Source organism: Apium graveolens, chromosome 10 (assembly GCF_009905375.1).
Source record: "Apium graveolens cultivar Ventura chromosome 10, ASM990537v1, whole genome shotgun sequence".
Classification (NCBI taxonomy): domain Eukaryota; kingdom Viridiplantae; phylum Streptophyta; class Magnoliopsida; order Apiales; family Apiaceae; genus Apium; species Apium graveolens.
This window is the reverse complement of record NC_133656.1, coordinates 124,659,552-124,680,114: the sequence shown is the minus strand read 5'-3', so window position 1 is coordinate 124,680,114 and position 20,563 is coordinate 124,659,552. Positions and strand designations below refer to the sequence as shown.

The 20,563-nt window shown below is 34.8% G+C and overlaps 1 pseudogene; it reads left to right on the top strand.

Annotated features, from left to right (window-relative positions):
- The first annotated feature begins 12,831 nt into the window (after window positions 1-12,831).
- Window positions 12,832-15,229, top strand: LOC141690927 (uncharacterized; annotated as a pseudogene).
- The last annotated feature ends 5,334 nt before the right edge of the window (window positions 15,230-20,563 follow it).

The window sequence follows — 20,563 nt, the reverse complement described above, 5'->3', positions numbered from 1 at the left end:
AATGAGCAACCAGGAACCAATCATGGCAGTGTGTAATCATGCTCATTTATTATTCCAGATATGCATGAGGCTGGTGAAGAAACTGTACAAGAAACAGATGGTGAGATGACTACGAAAAACGACTCCAATCACAACTATACATCAGTGTAGTCAGATGGTGAAACTGGTACTGAGATTGACTGCAACCAAAGTTTTACACCAGAGCAAGGTATGCCAATGCAGAGTCTTGTGCGTACTGAAATTGATAGTGAGAATTATGATGACAGCGAACCACCAAGGAAATTCAGAAACTTGACAGACATGTATAACAACACAGAGACTATCGAGTTAGATGAAGAATTTCACTTAATAGGTATTGATGAGCCCACCAGCTACAAACAAGCCAACAAAGAGGTTTAGTGGAAAAAGGCTATGCCACAGGAGATGAAATCGATAGAGAGAAACAAAACTTGGCGTTTGACAGAGCTTCCGAAGGGACACAAAACCATTGGCTTTAAATGGATCTACAAACTCAAACAAGATGCTGATGGAAAAATTGTTGAATATAAAGAAACACTTATCGTGAATGGTTATGTTCAAGAGCAAGGAGTTGATTTCGATGAAATTTTTGCCCCTGTTACTCGTATATAAACTGTGTGTCTCCTATTTTTCTTAGCTACACGGAATAGTTGGAAAGTGCACCACCTAGACGTTAAGACGGCTTTCTTGAACGGAGAAATACATGAAGAAGTGTATGTAAAACAACCGGAAGGTTTTGAAAGAAAGGGGAAGGAACACCTAGTCAACAAATTGGCAAAAGCTCTGTATGGCTTGAAGCAAGCACCACGTGCTTGGTATGCCAAACTCAACAAATGTCTTGAAAGTTTGGGATTCGTACGGTGCCCATATAAACACACAGTTGATACAAAAAAAGGGTGATGATGTACTTGTTGTGGAAGTGTATGTGGATGACCTCCTGGTCACGGGTTCCAAGGGGTCAATCATTGAGTCTTTCGAGAAGTAGATGAATAGCATATTCAAAATGACTGATCTTGGTGAACTAAGCTATTATTTGGAGATTGAAGTCCATCAGGGTAACGGATTTATAGAGCTTAAACAAGCTGGATATGCGAGAAAAATACTTGAAAGGGCTGGCATGACAAATTGCAACATTTCGAAGTATCCCATGGATCCAAGCATACATATTTGTAAAGATGAGGTTGGAAAGAAGGTGAATGCTATTGATTACAAGGGACAGGTACGGTGTTTAAGGTACTTGGTCCATATCAGGCCTGACATCTCATATGTTGTTGGGATTGTTAGTAGGCATATAGAGCAACCTACAGTCCTTCACTTGGATGCTGTGAAGCGTATTCTAAGGTATATAAAAGGCACAACTCATTATGGTTTGGTGTATTCAAAGGGCGGTGGAAATCATTTGTTAACATGGTTATTATACAGCGACTTAGCAGGCCACGTGGATGATAGGAAAAGCACGAGTGGCAAGGTATTCTACCTGAATGAAAGCATGATCACTTGGATGTCTAAAAAGTAACGATGTGTGGTTTTGTCATCTTGTGAGGCAGAATTTATGGCAGCTACTGCAACGGCATGTCAAGGAATCTAGCTTCGAAAAGTTTTGGGTCAGATTACTGATAAGAGTACTGGTCCTGTGATAATTCATATTGATAACAAGTATGCTATAGACTTGGCCAGAAATCTGATTTTTCATGGACGCAGCAAACACATCGACATACGTAATCATTTCATTAGGCAATGTGTGGAACGTGGTGAAGTTATCATCAAGAATGTTAGTAGTGAAGGGTAGAGAGCTAATATTCTGACTAAGGCCCTGATGACAGTCAATTTTGAAAGAATGGGGAATCTTCTGGGAGTCAAGAATCTTGCTGAGCATAATTCAGATTAAGGGGGAGAAATGTTAAGTTTTAATCTGAATTATGTTATTAATAAATGTTTGTTCTTTTTATTTTTCTGAAAGCTTTACTTTGGAATTGGTCGTGGGTGACTAAGTCAAGCTAGAAGTTGAGTCTGTGTAGAATCGAGAGTGTAGTGGTAGTAGTGGATAAGGAGTCTGTTAGTTTGTTCCTTTATTTCAGCTTCTAGCTGATCGTTTGTAAGTCTATATATTTTGCAGATTATTATTAATAAAAGCAGGAGCATCAAATGTGCAAGTATTGCATAAAATCATTCTCTCAATTCAGATTATAAATACATACAGGTTTAGGATATTAATCCAAGAAATATAATATTTAAACTTTTATACATAAAGAAATATAAAAATAAAGTATAAAATTTTAATTTATAGTACCTTAAAATACGTGTCAAATATGAGGAAAAAATATGTAAATAAGTAGGACAAAGGGAGTATTAATTATATATTGCAACTTTTTACTTTTTACATTGTACTCGTACACACACAATCGGGGGATCTTTGAAAAAATAATATTTTCATTCTTTTATATGAGGGGAAAGATGTGTATATTAGAGCATCCACGGCCCTCGGGGTCAACTCCCCGGGGACACTTACGCATTCCCCGCCACGTCACCCGAAATGATCCCATTAAAAAAGTGACCTCAATTTATCCAATGTTAAGCCCACTTCCCACATTTGTGTAGGACACTTGCATTATTATTATATTATATATCTAATAATTATTTTTATTATTTGATTTTAATTTTAATTTATTAGTACAAAAATTTTAATAATAAAATTAAAGTGATTACCAGTCTCATCCCCAACCTCGACTTAAGGACTATAGCATGCTCAATCCCTTTAGTCAGCGGATCAGCTATATTATCCTGAGTTCCTATGAACTCTATAGCAATAATCCTATCAGACACAAGACCCCTTATAGACTTTAGTCTAACTTGGATGTGTCTCTTTGTTTTAGCATTATACTTTACACTTCTGACTTTGTCGATAGTTGTACGGCTATCACAATGAACAGAAATGGCAGGAAGTGGCTTGCTTACTACAGATAACATACTCATGAGTCCATGTAACCATTCAACCTCCATCCCCGTGGCATCAAGTGCACACAACTCAGCCTCAAAAGTAGACCAAGTAATCAAAGTCCGTCTAGAAGACTTTCAGGACACTGCTCCACCCGCAAGGGTAAACACATATCCAGTCACTCCATTGGAACCAGATTTCTTAGCTATCCAACTTGCATCACTGTACCCCTCGAGTACCCCCGGAAATCTCCGATAATGCAAGCCAAGGGAAATAGTTCCCTTCAGATATCTAAGAACTCTATCCAGTGCCTCCCAATGAGTCTTGTTTGGACAGCTTGTATATCTAGCCAACTTAGACACGGAATAAGAAATATCTGGCCTAGTCATATTAGCAAGATATTGCAAACTCCCAATAATCTAAGAATACCTTAACTGAGACACAGGAACTCCTGAACTATTCTTGACTAAGGCAACTTTTGAATCATATGGTGTACTAGCGATTCTACAATATAAATAACCATACTTCTCAAGTATAGATTTCTCTATATAATGAGACTGTGACAGAGTTATTCCATCAGTTGACTGAGTTAACTTGATCCCAAGAATCACACTAGCTTCACCCATATCCTTCATCTCAAAGTGCATCTTCAAGAAACTCTTTGTCTCATTAATAATCTCAATATTGGTTCCAAATAACAAGATATCATCTACATACAAGCACACGATCACACAATCATTACCTCTAACCTTATAGTAGACACACTTGTCACTTTCATTAACTAAAAAATTCGAAGTCTAAAACAGTTTCATCAAACTTTTTATGCCAGTCTATAGGTGCTTGTTTAAGGCCATAGATGGACTTGACTAGTCTACATACTTTCCTCTCATTACCAGAAGCAACAAATCCCTCAGACTGGTCCATATAAATCTCTTCTTCAAGGTCACTATGAAGAAAAGCTATCGTTACATCCATTTGATGGATGATAAGACCATGTACAGAAGCCAATGCAATAAGCATTATGATTGTTGTCATTCGGGCAACTGGAGAATATGTATCAAAATAATCAATGTCTTCCCTTTGCCTAAAGCCTTTAGCAACTAGCCTAGCCTTGTACTTATTTATTGAGCCATCAGGGTTTAGCTTCCTCTTGAAGATCCATTTACATCCAATAGTAGAACACCCTGGAGGGAGATCAACTAACTCCCATGTTCCATTTGAAACAATTGAGTCAATTTCACTCTTTACAGCGCCTTTCCAATGCCTTGACTCCGAAGAATCCTTGTCTTGACGGAAAGTTAAAGGCTCATCCTCGACATTGTAAGTGATAAAGTCACTTCCAAAGTCCTTGACTACCTTTGCACGCTTACTCCTTCTAGGTTCCTCTACTTTGTTAGGAGTAGAGCTACTACCAGGATCCACCCCCACATTTGTCATATTTTCCACATGATCAGGAATAGAACTTGATGTGTGAGTGGGATCATCCTCAGAACTACCCAAAGATATACCAGTCTTCATTGGGAATACTTCCTCAAAGAAAGTTGCATCACGAAACTCAACTATCGTATGCGCCACAATACCATCTATGTTAGATTTTAATACTAAAAATCTCATAGCAGTTATGGTTTCAAGATAGCCCAGAAAGATACAATCAACAGTTTTCGGACCCAGTTTCTTTCTCTTGTGTTCAGGGAAAAGCACCTTAGCAAGGCACCCCCACACACGAAGATAACTCAAACTTGTCCTACGCTTTCTCCATAATTCATATGGTGTCTTGTCCATATGTTTCAGAGGGACTCTATTCAGAATATGGCAAGCCGTATTCAGAGCCTCTTCCCGCATGTACTTAGGCAACCCAGAATTAATTAGCTTACTGTTAATCATGTCTTTAAAAGTTCTGTTCTTTCGTTCTGCCACCCATTAGACTCAGGTGTGTATGGTGGAGTAACCTCATGAAACCATTGCTTGTGCAAAATTCATTAAACGAGATACTCATATACTCACCACCTCTATCAGACCGCAGACGTTTAAGTACTTTGCCAGTTTGTATTTCAGCTTCATTTTTATACATAATGAATTTATTTAGTGCTTCATCCTTATGTTTAAGCAAACAAACATAACAATATCTACTACAATCATCTATAAAGGTAATGAAATATCTACAGTGATCCTTGGTCAACACACCACCAAATTCACATATATCTTAGTGCACTAAATCTAACAAGTCTGAATCCCTAACAACATTATAAAAAGGTTTCCTTGTTTGTTTAGCAGTTACACACACTTGACACTTAGATTTCTTATCAATGGCGTATTTTGGAATCAACTCTAAATTCAACATATTCTTTAAAGCACCAAAATTTAAATGACCAAGTCGTAAGTGCCACAAATCAGATGATTCTACACAATTAACAGAAGGTGCAACACTAATATTAATAAAACCACCCAAAACGGGTTCAACATTTATTAAAAACAAACCATCAGACAAGTAACCCTTGTCAAAGAATGTGCCCGTATGAGTAATAACTACTTTATTACACTTCAAAGAAAGTTCAAAGCCGTTTTTAACTAAACAACTTCCACTTATAATATTTCTACGAATAGAGGGAACATGATGCACTCTAGTGAGAGATAGAATCCGCCCAGAAGCGAACTTCAGGTCCACGTTTCCTATTCCAAGCACTTGTGCAGCACTAGCATTCTCCATCGTCACTGTCACTCCATGACTGTTGATAAGATACAAACAAGCTAATATCAGCACAAATATGTACATTAGCTCTAGTATCAATCAACCACACATGTGACAGATAAGTGGAAAGTAGTACAGGGTTGTAAGTAACATACATGTCATCGGTTCCAGAGGCAACAACCTCACCAATGACCATGTTAGCTACTGGCCCATTCGTGGTTCCAAGTCCAAGCACAGTATTTGCTTGAGCTACCACTCCAGCTTTCTTAGCTTTCTTACTTGGACAGTTCTTGCTCCAATGACCAACCTGTCCACAAGACCAACATGGTTTGTTCGCCTTTGGTTTCTTAGCCTTTTTCTTGTCAGGTTTAGTGTTAGCCTTCTTAGTGACTACCTTTCTTTTCTGTCCTACAGTCACTACATTTACCTTCGAGCTCCCATGTTCCACAGGCAACACATGTCCCTATTTGGACTTGTGTTGCTCCTGTACTGAGATGTCCAACATCAAGTTAGTCCATGTGATCTCTCCTTTCTGTCTTTTCAGGGAGAGAGCAAACGCTTCCCAAGACTTAGGGAGTTTTTCAATCACAGACATCACTCGAAACTTCTCAAGCAAGACCATACCGGACTCACCCAAATCATGAACTAACATCTCAAACTCATGAACCTGTTCAGTCATGGATTTTCCATCCACCAGCTTAAAATCAAGAAACCTAGCCACATAATACTTCTCAAATCCTTGAGAATCAGTATTATGGGTTTGGTCCAGCTTTTCCCATAAGACTTTAGCAGTATAGGCATCTGATGAATAAACATCGAACAAGGTGTTCTCCAAGGATGCCAAAATTGGCTGCCCTAACCACCCCATCCTTCTCATCCCATAAAGCATAAACCTTAACAGATTCAGCTTTCTCTTGATCCAACCCAGGAGGATCATACTGTACCACTAACAATTGACCCTTAACCGTTAACTAGAGCTTCGTCTTTTTCTGCCAAAGAGAAAAAGAAGCTCCACCACTAAATTTATTAGGCATACCCGATAAATCAATTGGATGGGGAAAACGATACGTGGTCCAGTCAATGGTAGTAGTACCACTAGAACCAGAACCAGTCTCAACAATTTTAGGAACATCAGCAGTTTCGTTAACCATCTTGCTAATTAACTATATATAACTATGATAATCTCTTCAAGATTGTTGGGTATAATTCTAACTACACAGTAACAATGGACAGTTATATATATAATAACAAGAACATGGCAAATAACCAACTAACGAAACAAAACACGAAGGCAATAACAAACTATAAAGACTGTAATTGACAAAAAAAGTAAAGAAAACTTATCTCTTATCGCTTTCCAAATTCTGATAAAAAGAAGAACACAACAGCTGAGTCGCCAAACCCTTCAAGAGGACTTGACTGTTCTTGAAGAGATTATTGCCCCCCACTTAAGCTGTGATGGAATGCAGCAATATCGCTTCCAGGATAAAACAGCAACAGATCAATCTGGCCACAGAACCAACAATGATCAACGGCGACTCGCACCTCAGTTTGCCCAAAAAAAACCTATGCAACTCATATATGTTTGCGAGGTAGGCACCGAGACTTGTGTCATTTTAATCTCAAGTATACCTCTCAATATATAGGCATCTCAAGTTGCTCTTCTTCTATTTTACTCGATGTGGTACACCAAGTAACAAAACAAAAAAAATAAACAAAATGGGTTTTCCTTATTATTTATATTATATCCTGATTAATTAATATTAATATTACAAAATATATTCAGAGTATGATTAAAATAATCCTTACTCAATATATTTTATATTAATAATTTAATAATCAATATAAATAATTAAACTTGTAATAGAAAAGAAAAATATAAGAGTTCCCACTAGCACTAGGCCACACAAGCATTCCACTTATGCTAGTAGTTGTAAACAAAACTAACACAAGATGCTATATAAACTCAATATTTTTCTTTTACAATACCAATGTGGGACAAAATTCTCATAACTCATTTCAAACAAGCAACTTTGTCTCAATATATTCATGGATTCCACTAAGAAAATATCTTAGATCCAAATATGAAAGTTTAAGTCCTCATGTCAAGGAACAACTTCCAAGTGTTAGTTTCCGGAAATCATATCAAGAACATATATAAAATATGTCTCAAACTTTCCATTTTCTAACAAAAAGTACCTGAAGATCGCCAAGGTAAATAAATTTCCAGCCCCTGAGACTAGCTCGGCCAGCAAGATCCATATGTTCAACTGTTGTTCGATCTTTCCAGCCACCAGCCTCACTGATAGCAGCAATTCTCCATGTGCCAACTGTCCCTGCACCACGGAGCAACCACAATGATTTCTTTGCGGTCAATATTTTTCATTACAGAAAAAGACATGAATAGGACATTAATGAACCTGAATGTTGCATTTTTGCATGGTCCCGGTATTATTTTTTTGCACATAAGCTATGTTGCAGAGTAGAAGCTTTTGAAGGGGTTGGACCACAGACCAAGTGACTCATAAGTGATAAACTCAATTTGTTAAAACTAAGTTGTAACCATAGTTGGCGTAGTTCACAAGTTTTTAATAAAAAAATTCAAAGAGATGTCATGATCTTCTATTTTTAATTACATATAAGTAATTTTTTACCATATAAATATCAAAAATGTTGAAAAAATCTAGTGAAAATTATAAAAAAAAAATTGTACCGTACTTCCAATACTTCCAGATAAGACTCAGGATCCGCAACTAATTATAAGTAGTGTCATAAAATATTTTGAAACAATATGAAATGATTAAATACATTCGTTAGTATTAGTAATTACATAATGACACGTCATTTTCAAAATCATGTATCCGACACTGCTTGTAACTAACACCGAGTTTAATCTCAACCAGGACCGGCTCAACAGTAGTTTAGAAACGGCCTTAGCTGCCTTAGTCTCAGATTAAACCAAGAAGATGGCCTTTGAGGCATATGCTAACTTCTAACTTGGTTCTGTACAGATTAATACAGAAGGTGAAGGCCCGCTATTTAGAGTTAATCTAGGTATTAAGTTTGGTTGAGACAGTCTGATTTTAGCAGTGTCATTGTTTAATTAAATGTCAACTACTGCAAGTATTGAACTTCCAAGAAGTTGGGACAAACGACATGGGGACTATCTAGGAGTCATATGCTGTCACTTGAGTCTTAAACTTTCAGAAAAAACAGAGAAGATAATAATTAAATAAGTTGTTGAAATGTTGGTACCATTAAAACCAAAAAAGGCAGGAGTAGCTGATCCCACTTCTTGCTCCACTGTAAAATGATAATGTAGTGACATCTCTTGCATTCGTGTCATCAAGCACTCATTGGAATTCACTGCAATACAAAAGAAGAACACAATTAGCCTTTCATAATTCTAAGACTTATTAAGAACAACCTAGTCATTACTATGTATAAGTCCTGTACATGGTCATTGCATCTGTTAGTCCTTTTTTCACCATTAAATTCCGAAGTAAGTCCACTTTAACAGTAGGTTGCAGCAAACTTTTCGAGCTTATTACGTGTACGTGTATATATCCTAAGCCAGCTCCATGCAGACATGTGTATGAAAATCATATGAACACAAGTTTAATGTAGACCCAAGTGTCGGTGGTTGAAGTAAACCGGTGAAGTTTTCATTCACAGATCACGTCAGTTCACGTTTAATGTCTCCAAATATCTGCAATTCTAAATGAAACCTGCCCCCCCCCCTAAATCTATGAACACTTTTCATGCCGATTAATCCGGGGAAGTCACTTTATCTTTTGTTAAAATCTTTCTTTCATACCAACTTCACTATATAAACCTAGTTGCATTTAAAGTAACTAAAAATCTCAATCAAATTATTTTCTAGTACCAAGATATAATACTAGTCACTGGACCACCGACACTCATAACTCTTAAGATTCTTAAGGTTGAAATGTGTAATGTACTTACCAAATCTCCATCTGGCTTGAACAAGTGCAATTTTGGGATTGTGCATGAGGAATGGGATGGAACGTCTGAGGAAATCAGCGTCGAAAATCGCGACGTATTCGCATTCCTTAAAATAATCACGTTTTAATCCTTCTTTTAGTGCACCAGCTTTGTAGCCACCCCTGGTTTCTCTGATTTGGTATGTTATGTTTAAGCCTTTGGCTGCCCACCTTCTGCATTCTTCCTCAATCATTTCCTATAGCATTTAGTCATAGGTTTTAGTGAGAAAATCATTAATGCAACACGGTATGTGGGACCCTAATATACATAAATTATATATTTACTTAAAAATGTGGAAATTTTGGGGCTTTTAAATGTTGAGCACCTTATGCGGCACAAGTTTTGCTTATAATCAGGGTCATCCTGACCCTTTGCTACTGGCCTACTAAGTGGAAGTAGAGTAAAAAGAAAGTCACTTTGATTAGGAATTGTTTGGCTCGAGATAATTTAGAAGTTGGGATATTTTGATAATTGGGTCAGCCGAATCATCAAGAACTTGTATAACAAGACGATCAGTTGGCCATAAAAGATGTTAGAAGTTGTCCCACATTATTTGTGGGAAGGGCATATTATTAAAATATAAGTAGTCAGATAAATTCATGCGGACTCGGCCCAAAACGGACAATATCATACTAATATGGAGTTAGGCATGCTCAGCAAGCCCAACAAGTGTATTAGAGATTTGGTTGTAACGATCCAAAAACAATCTCTAAACGGGCTCTCAGAATGGACCTAGTAGGAGGCAGATGGATTATCTAGTATGGGCTTAAGGAAAAGGCAGGATGGTCAATCTCCGATGGGCTCCAAAAGTGACCTAGGAAGAAGTAGATGGGCTAACCTCAGGATGGGCTTAAGGGGGAGGCAGGTAGACCTTCCAGTTATGGGCCTAGGAGGAGTCAGAAAGCTAGAAAGATTCCAGTATGAGTCAAGGGGGAGCCAAATCACACAATCAGGAGGCAAATCCGACAAGCGTTGAGCCCGATGTATGAAGGAGGAGATTGGTAGGAGTTATCCCACATCGTTTGTGGGAGGGGCAGATTGCGAGAATATTAGTAGCCAGATAACTCCATTAATATGAGTTTTTTGGGAATGACCCAAAATTAAATTCATGCGGGGCTCGGCCCAAAGCGGACAATATCATACTAATGTGGAGTTAGACATGCTCAGTAAGCCCAACAAGTGGTATCAGAGCTAAGGTTATAACGATCATGGTCAATTAAGTGGTATGAAGGGGGGATTCAGTGTTGTAAAAAGCGCATTAAGTGGGCGCTTCTGCGGACGATTAAGTGGAAACGGGATGTAAGCACTTCGATTAAAGTAAAATCAGGTTTTTAAACGTTTAGTAGAGTTTAAGGGGATCAAAATCGGATTAAGCGGATCAAAATCGGATTAAGCAGGATTAAGCTGGTGAATTAACAAAAATTAAATAAAACAAATAAAAAAGCTCCAATTTTACAAATGATGATTGTGAAATTAATTTTCTAAACTATTACTAAAAATCAAGATTCGAGCATCGTCCTCAACATATTTTATTAATTTTATTATATTTTTCTTATTAATAAAAAGTATATACTAATTATGAATAATATGATAAAAATACAAAAAATATATATATATAATCCGTTTAATGGTCTGCTTTAAAAACCGATTAAGCGGTCGCTTTACCGCTTAAGTGCTAGAAGGTCAATTCTTCGCTTAGGTCTGATTTGCGCTTTTTATAACACTGGGGAGATTGTTAGGAGTTGTCCTACATCGTTTGTGGAAGGGGCAGATTACTAGAATATAAGCAGAAAAATAACTCCATTAATATGAGGCATTTTGGGGGTGACCCAAAAATAAATACATGCGGACTCGGCCCAAAGCGGATAATGTCATACTAATGTGGAGTTAGGCATGCTCAGCAAGACCAACAAAAAATTAGAAGCAGCTCCAATTGAGATTTTGTAAACCTGTCCTACAAACCACACCATTTAAACAAACACAACCTACATTTTTCCAAGTTTCACATATCCAAGAAATCAAGAATATACCAAAAGCACCAATGGAAAAGCAGAGCTTCCTTCTTCTAAATCATCTTTAATGGGCTCCCAGTTTTATCTTTTCTCAGGCTTTTTGCAGAAAAGTTTAACTAAAATAATGACTATACCCATGTATAATCTCTCAGCAAACAACATAAGTTGCATTGCTAAACATATAAAAACTGATAGTTTTAGCAATGGTAAAATCAATGGGGTCTTAATCATCTCCCAAAGTAAAATAACTTGAGTTGTTATATCCACTATTGTTCCCTGTAAAGTCTTTGGAATAAAACTCTGAGCTGAAACTTCAATCATTTTGCTCTAAAAACAGGGCAAAAATAGAAGGAAAAACAGAGCAAGAAATAGAGGAGCAATGTAGCACTAACTAGATCTTTGAATACACTAGATTTATTTTTGAAGTACAGATTTTGACAGTGAAGCTAGATAGGTGGGGGGAAGATTTGAGTAATGCATTTCTAAATTTTACTCTAATGGTGATACATTGTATCTCTCTGTTTACTCTCAGTCACAATATAAAAAAGGAGGTCAGGGGCGGACCTACAGCCTTGTCTGTGGGTTCCGAGGCACCCACTGGGCTTCCTGCCAAATCCATTAGCCTTTAAAAAAATTATTAGGGAAACCACTTAGAGTTTGTCCAGGAACCCACTACACCTCAAGCCCACTACTATATAAGCCCATTAGCATTAGGTATAAACACTGTCTTTCTAAAAAATCAGTATATCACACCATTCAGTCACCAACGCAAGTAACAGAGAAATAAAAAAGCACAAAACAAAAACACTGCCTCGGACTTGGTGTGTCGTGACTCCCTCCCTGATCTCCGAAGTCTGGAGCTGAAGCCAAGTGTTAAAAATCGAAAGATCTTCTTGCACTCTTTTTTCTTTTTGTCTCCTTACATTCTTACTTTGGATCTATAACCTTTCAAGTAAGCAATTTCTAAATTTTTTATTTATCTATTTTCGATTCCTTTTTTTTTAAATCAAAAATATGATATCCTAATTGTTAATTGATATCGTGATGTATTGTTAGTTTGCTAGTTGCTTAATTAATTATTTATTAATTAGATTAAAATTGTTTAATAATTTGAATGTGTAATTAGTTAATTGATTAATTCAAATTTACTTATTTGTTTTATAGATAACAGAATGGAAAGATACTTTAAAAGAAAATTGCCCTCAATACCGGAACCATCTCATAATGATAGTAATGTTGAACCCGTTATCAATGCATCCTCGAGAGAAAATGTTAATGTGTCTCAATCTTGTTCTACTCCTTCGATGCCTAAATTAATTGATTTGAACGAACTTCCTTCGGATCCACATGATAGAAAAAGAATTTTAGACTATCATATAAATCAAAGAGATGAAATTAGAAGGGCATATATACTTAGAGGGCCTTGTAGACCGAAAGGGTTTATATATCCAACAACGATGATAGGAGGTAAGCCGAGATATTTTAATCCTCAATGGTTTGAAAGTTATGATTGGTTGGAGTATAGTGTTAAAGTTGATAGAGTCTTCTGTTTGCCTTGTTACTTATTTAATGATCATGTTAGAACACAAGTTGGGGTGATGCATTTATTTTCAAAGGTTTTGGTGGTTGGAATAAAATGCAAGAAAGGCTTAAAGCTCATATTGGGGAAGTTGGTAGTGTTCATAGTAAAGCAATTAAAAATTATGATGCTCTGATGTGTCAAGATCAATCTATTTCCGTTTCTTTACATAAGCAAAGTGATGTTACAAAGAATGAGTATCAGATTCGACTAAATGCTTCAATTGATGTGTCAAGATATTTGTTAAATATTTTATTACCTTTTTGGAGTCATGACGAGTCAGAAAAATCTTTTCATAGAGGGCATTTTTTGGAATTGATGAAGTACACTTAAAATCAGAATGAAAGTGTTCGTAAGGTCACATTTAAAAATGCTCCAGGAAATAGTCAAATGGTGTCTCCCAAGATTCAAAAGGATATTTGTCACTTTTTTGCACAAGAAATTCTTAAATCTATTCTTTCAGAAATTGGTGATGACGTATTTGCTTTGTTAGTTGATGAGTCAAGTGATGTTTCTAAGAAGGAACAAATGGCTATTGTTTTAAGATATGTTGATTCTGCATGTGAATTGGTTAAGGAGAGATTTGTTGGTCTTGTTCATGTAAAGGCGACATCTGCTTTAACTCTCAAATCAGGTATTGATTCTTTACTTACTGAATTTGGTTTGAGTTTGCAAAGAGTTAGAGGGCAGGGCTATGATGGTGCAAGCAATATGCGTGGTGAATTTAACGGGTTAAAAACCTTAATCATGAGAGAAAATAGCTAGGCTTATTATGTATATTGTTTTGCTCATCAACTTCAGTTAGTTATTGTGGCTATTGCGAAAAAATACTTTCCGGTTGGAGATTTCTTTGATATGGTATCCCTTTTAATAAATGTGGTTGGTGGTTCTTGTAAATGAACAGATATGATTTGAGATAGTCAAAGAAAAAAAATGTTAAAAGAGATAGGGTATGGTGAAAGAGAAACTGGAAGTGGACTAAATCAAGAGTTATCTCTCATTAGAGATAGGGATACATGTTGGAGTTCTCATTATAGATCACTTATGCATTTGGTTGATTTGTTTCAGGATGTTCTTGATATGCTTAGCTATGTTGAGAAAGAAGGTGAAAAAGATGTGCAAAAACGTCAAGCAAATGGTTTTGAGATATATCTCATGTCATTTGATTTTACTTTTTATTTGCATTTGATGTTGCATATCTTTGGGCTCACTGAATCTTTAACAAAAGCTCTACAAAGAAAAGATCAGGATATCTTGAATGCTATTTCATTGGTGAAATCAACTAAACGACAGTTTCTAAAGTTTAGAACTGATGGATGGGTTCCCCTTTTAGAGAAGATATTTTCTTTTTGTGACAAGCATGGCATTGAAAAGTTGAATATGACAGAGTCATATATTAATCCAAAAAATAGAAGACAAAAAACAGGAATCACATATGAACATTATTATTATTTTGACTGTTTTAATGTTATTATGGATATACAACTTGCAGAGTTTGATGATCGTTTTAATGAGGTGAACTCTGAGTTGCTCATTTGTATGGCTGCTTTGGATCCACGTGATTCATTTTTTGCATTTGACTCATTGCAGTTGATGAGGTTAGTTGATTTTTATCCTAGTGACTTTAGTTCTATGGAAAGGATGGCATTGGAGCATGAACTTATCATGTACATTGATAATGTGAAAGACGATAAAAGATTTGCTCATTTGAATGGGATTGGTGATCTTGCTAGATTGATGGTCCAAAAACGGAAGCATTTATCTTATCCTTTAATCTATCGTTTGCTAAAACTTGCTTTGGTTTTGCCCGTTGCGACTGCAACCGTGGAGGGATGCTTTCTGCAATGAAACTTGTGAAGTCGGATTTGCGCAACCGAATTGGTGATGTATTTTTAAGTGATTGTCTTGTTTCGGCTATTGAGAAAGAAGCGCTTGCCAATGTTAGTAATGATGATGTAATAAATCGTTTTCAAAAAGATGAAAACGCGTAGGGAACAACTATAAAATGTAAAAATATTTCTTATTTATATAAATTTCGTACTTTTTCATTGTTATTGTCTTCGTTAATATTTATATAAGTAACTCACTCGCAAAAATTCCTGGGTCCGCCACTGAAGGAGGCAGAACAGTTTTGGTGTACTATCCAAGGACAGAGAGAAAAATAGAGAGTTAAGATATTGTGTAATGGAGGGAGACGAGTGAAGATATTTATAGTCATTTTTGTTTAAGTTTCATGTTGTGTTTTTCTTCCGCAACATTGTATTGTTGTTTTTCAAATAGCAAGAAGTTGATGGTTCGTTGTGTTTATTATTCTTTTTGCTTCATTATATAAGTTATTTTGATTAGTCAACATTGTATCTTTATGTGCTTTAACCACCTAGGTATAAATTGTATAATCATTAATTTTTAGTTCTTCTTTTAATAAAATTACATATTATCATGGAGTGAAAGCACTTAAAATTACGTTTAAAAAAGATAAACGTCTTAAATGAAGAATCAAAAGGAGTATGATTTTATAGTAAGAATTAAAACAAAGCAGTCTAATTAAAGAGAAATCAAAGCATTCTTGAAAATGTATGCTATTACTCATACCCTTCCTCACAATACATGCAGAATCTCCCGGTCAATTGCACGATTTCAGTCAATTTCTCCGGTTTGGGTATTTTAACTCAAATTGCCTCGCAACCCTAATTTGCTCACGATGACACGATATTTGATTGTGTGTGAATAAATTATGTTTTAAGTTAGTCCAGCTTGATTATACACCACGTAGCATATCACATGTTGGCACGTCTTAACAGCCATAACTTTTGTTAAAATATAACATTTCTCGTCAAGTCAATGCAGCTGACTAATGAGAATGTCATTACCGTCAACTATAGTGTTGGTCTCCGCTTAAGCGCTCACGCTAATATTACATTCAAAAAAATTTGAATGCACATCTTTAACACTGCCATAACTTTCGTTAAAATATAACATTTCTCGTCAAGTCAATGCAGCTGAATAATGGGAATGTCATTACCGTCAACTAGAGTGTTGGTCTCCGCTTAAGTGCTCACGCTAGTATTACATTCAAAAAAATTCGAATGCACATCCTGGACATTGACCTTCGATTTTTAGTATTCTCGGCAGATCGGTCGATTTTTATCATACTAATACCTACGGAAATAGAGCTGCAAACGAACAGAGTCGAGTCAAGTTCTGTCCGAGACAAATTTTACTTTTTTTAAATGAGCCGAGCCGAGTTTAAGACCGAGCCGAAAGTGATGTTCACGATCGGATCGTTTATAACCAAGCCGAGCCTGAGCCAGTCACGAGTTTGTTCACGAACAACCGAGCTGAGAGCCGAGTTCGAACAAGGTTGAGTTATCCACTAACAGTTCGCATAAATTTTTAATCGACCTACCTTACGGTATAATGTTATAATTTTATAAGTTATATGAAGTCGAATACTAATCTTATCTTATAATTATACACGCACACTTATATTTTACACTTGTTTTGTGACATATTGAGACTCACTTGAAGATGTAGTTTAGTACATTCAAATTTCACATTTATATTTTTTATTTTGAGAAAAATAACAATAATTTTATGACTTTTTTTACAAGTTAGTTAAATTGAATAATTGATATTCATTTTATAAAAAGAGATTTCAATCAATTCGAAAAAGTTACACAACTATAACAAAATAATATACAGTTCCATGTAAATTTTATAAAATACACTATTAATCATATAAATGTAGATGATTTAAATATAAATATTATATATTTACAAAAAAAATGTTTTGAATATGATATTATATATTAATTTATAAGAAATTAAAAAATTTTAAAAATTAAAAAAAAACAAACACAAGTGTAGGAATAGGAATATAATATATAGAATTTGTACACTTACGATTAAAACTATTAATATAATATGCTAAGCGGGAAATGGTTTTTTATTTCCCCCCAAATTGAAGTACCTATACAGATATACTAAGCTTCTTCACTAGTCAATATGCGAATTTTTAGTAAATAGGTTATTCTTTCTTAGTTTCATTTTATCCAAAATCAAAACTCCCATCGACTGTCCTTACTTCTTCGTACTATCAATTACGTGAAGTATTTTAAAAAGGGTAATAGATGACTTGTTCTAAAAATATTATTAATTATAGGAAAATATATTAATTTATATTTCTATAATAATTAAATCAATCATTTTACTTTAAGATATCTCTTAAATTTTAATTAAAAAAATTTATATAAGTGATTAGTAAATATTTATTATTTGTTATATATATAAGCTTTATCGGAGCCGAGCCTAGTTACCGAGTTCGAACTGAGTCCGAGCTAAACGAGTCGCATCCGAGCCGAACATATAAAAAACTCGGTTCGGCTAGTTTATTTATCTGAACTTATTTTATTATTCACCATCAAATTTTTTAAGAAAACGAATCGAATCGAGTTTATTTAAATAAGATAATTCCGAGTTTTGTTGTCGGGGAACTCTGTTCGTTTACATAAACAAAGTAAAGTCGATAACAAACTTACAAAAGTAGCAGAGAAAATATCGGGGAAGTGTCATGTGAGGATGGGGCCAAGGCTGAGCAGCAAAAGAAGAAGGGGGCCGTCAAGTAGCCGATCACCAAGAAGCAGCTCCAAATGTAGATAACAGAGAACTACTACTACTACTCTGTACTCTGTACTCCGTAAGTCCTAATCATTTCTTTACACCTTTTTTTTTCAGGATGTTTTATCTAATTTTTTACATTTCAAAATTTACCAAAAATAGTTAATAGATCCCACCATTTTCTCCGTTTTCCTCCCTTTTCACAATACTTTTACTCTACTATCTCCTTTTTATATATAAAAAACAATGGATCCCACCATTTTACCCACTTTTCTTTCTCTTTTTCACTAGTTTATACATATTTTTTAAACTCCATGCCCAAACCAAACGTAAAGAATTGGTTGGGACGGAGGAAGTACCAAAATTGGCTTTTAATATACACTTCCATGTTCTATCAATCTAACATCTGCAGAGTAATATGCAGTGTTAGAAAGTTCAATTACAATACCACATTACAACTATTTTGAACATTGAAATTAGTTATTTGAATATTTGATATATGAAAATTCTTTCGATTATTATTTTTTTATGATAAAATAAGTTACAAGACTTTACAAATTTTAGAAACGCGGCACAAAGCACAGTTCTAAAAGTTCTTCAGCCTAAATAATCCAACTAAATATTTAAGCTAGTTCTTTGCTTTTTTAGCAAGTAAAGGTTCTTCGGATATAGTTACTGCCCAGGCATGCATGTTGGATTTAAAGAATTGGGTGACTTCTCCACTTGCTACATTTGGTATAAAGACTGTAGTAGCAGGTGGGGACTAGCGGGACTGGAGTTTGTCTAAATTTACGAAAATTTTGGTGTAAAATTTTGAAAAATATAAATAATTTAGTTTGATTCATCAAATATTAAATACGATATGATTAACTATGACGGATCAATTTTTAGAAGATTTGTTAGTCTGACACGGTATTCTAAAAATCATCAATTTTTAAAAAAATCTCCGATTAATCCTTAAAAAAAATATAGCCGATCTATTTTTTGAAACCCAATTAATATTTATAAATTATTTTTGAATTATATATTTCATAATAAAATAAGGTAAATATATTAAATATTATTAAAAATTTTAAATATATCCAATTTTTATTCCGATTAATCCTTCTGATTAATCCCCGATTTGTCGATTAAGCAACCATGTCTGAAACAAATTTTATTCCAAAAAATAGTAGCAATTGTTTTTTGAGTAAAAGTCATGTTGGATGAAAATGAGAAAGAGAGTTTTAGGACGCGATTTGGGCATGGAGATGTGAAAGATATACGAGTGAGAGTCAGCTTCTTGGGCGCATTCAATAACTAAAATTAAAGTGTCTTCGACTCAAATATTTTGATTTTCACTATCTCCGGCGCATGGGCGCATGCAGTAACTAAATTAAAGTGTCTTCGACTAAAATATTTTGATTTCCGGTAGCATTGCATGCAAAAACGACATGACAACTGAAATGAAATGCCTTATACGTGAATATATGAATCACAATTCAGTCAAAACTTAACACATAATATTTTTTGTAAAAATTTGGTACTAAATTTTATGCATGAAGTGTCTTCGACTCAAATATTTTGATTTCCGGTAGCATTGCATGCAAAAACGACATGACAGCTGAAATGAGATGCCTTATACGTGAATATATATAAATCACAATTCAGTCAAAACTTAACACATAATATTTTTTGTAAAAATTTGTTATTTAATTTTATGCATAAATCATTTTTGATGAGTTTGTTTGTCGTCTTATAAACAGTGTTGTGAAAAACGCATTAAGCGGACGTTTAAGCGGGGGCTTAAGCGGAATCGGAGGTAAAAGCGCTTGGATTAGTGCAAAATCGGATAGTTAAGCGTTTAGTAAAGTTTAAGCGGGTTTAAACGGAATTAAACGGATTTTGACCTTTTAAGCGGTTTTTGACCAAATTAAATGGGGATTAAAAATAATTAGAAAAAGAAAAATATTATTTTTTAAAGAGGTGTAATTTGATATTTTAAAATGTTACTTATATTTTTTTAGTTAATTATAACTTTGTGAAAGATCATTTTATTGGTTTATTATAATATGTGGATGTTATCTCTTTATTCAAAAAAATATCCAGTATTTTTAATAAATATACATATATTTATTTGTTTATAATCCGATTAATGACCCGCTTTTAAAACTGCTTAAGCGTCCGTTTTAGCGTTTAAGCGCTAGAAGGTGACTTCACCGCTTAGGTTCGATTTGCGCTTTTTACAACACTGCTTATAAACTTCCCTTTTTTGCTTAAAAGAAACTGATTCAGAGGCGCGGGAAATCTATCAGCCACTTTATGAGAAAATAAGGATATTTTATGCTTTTTATTTCTTTTTCTACAGTTCTAATTCACTAATTTTTGTCTTTATTATCCTAATCAGTGCTGTGATTTGCGGAAAAACTCAAATTACTACTATTTTCTTTGATAAACTCACTAAGTTAAATTATAAGAAAGTCAGTGATATATTTAACTGTCTATTTTTGTTTTTCTGAGAAAAACTTATATCAATTCTTATACAATACTCTGGTTAACTAAAAATTAAAAAAGAAATGATAGAAATTTCCTGAAATTTTAGTATAAAATTTTGAAAACTATAAAATAATCTTAAATTTTTAATTATGATAGTCTAATGAACCCGTTTATTTAAAATCTTAAATATTAGAGTAAAACTCCAACACGATCATAACACTCCGTGTATTTGA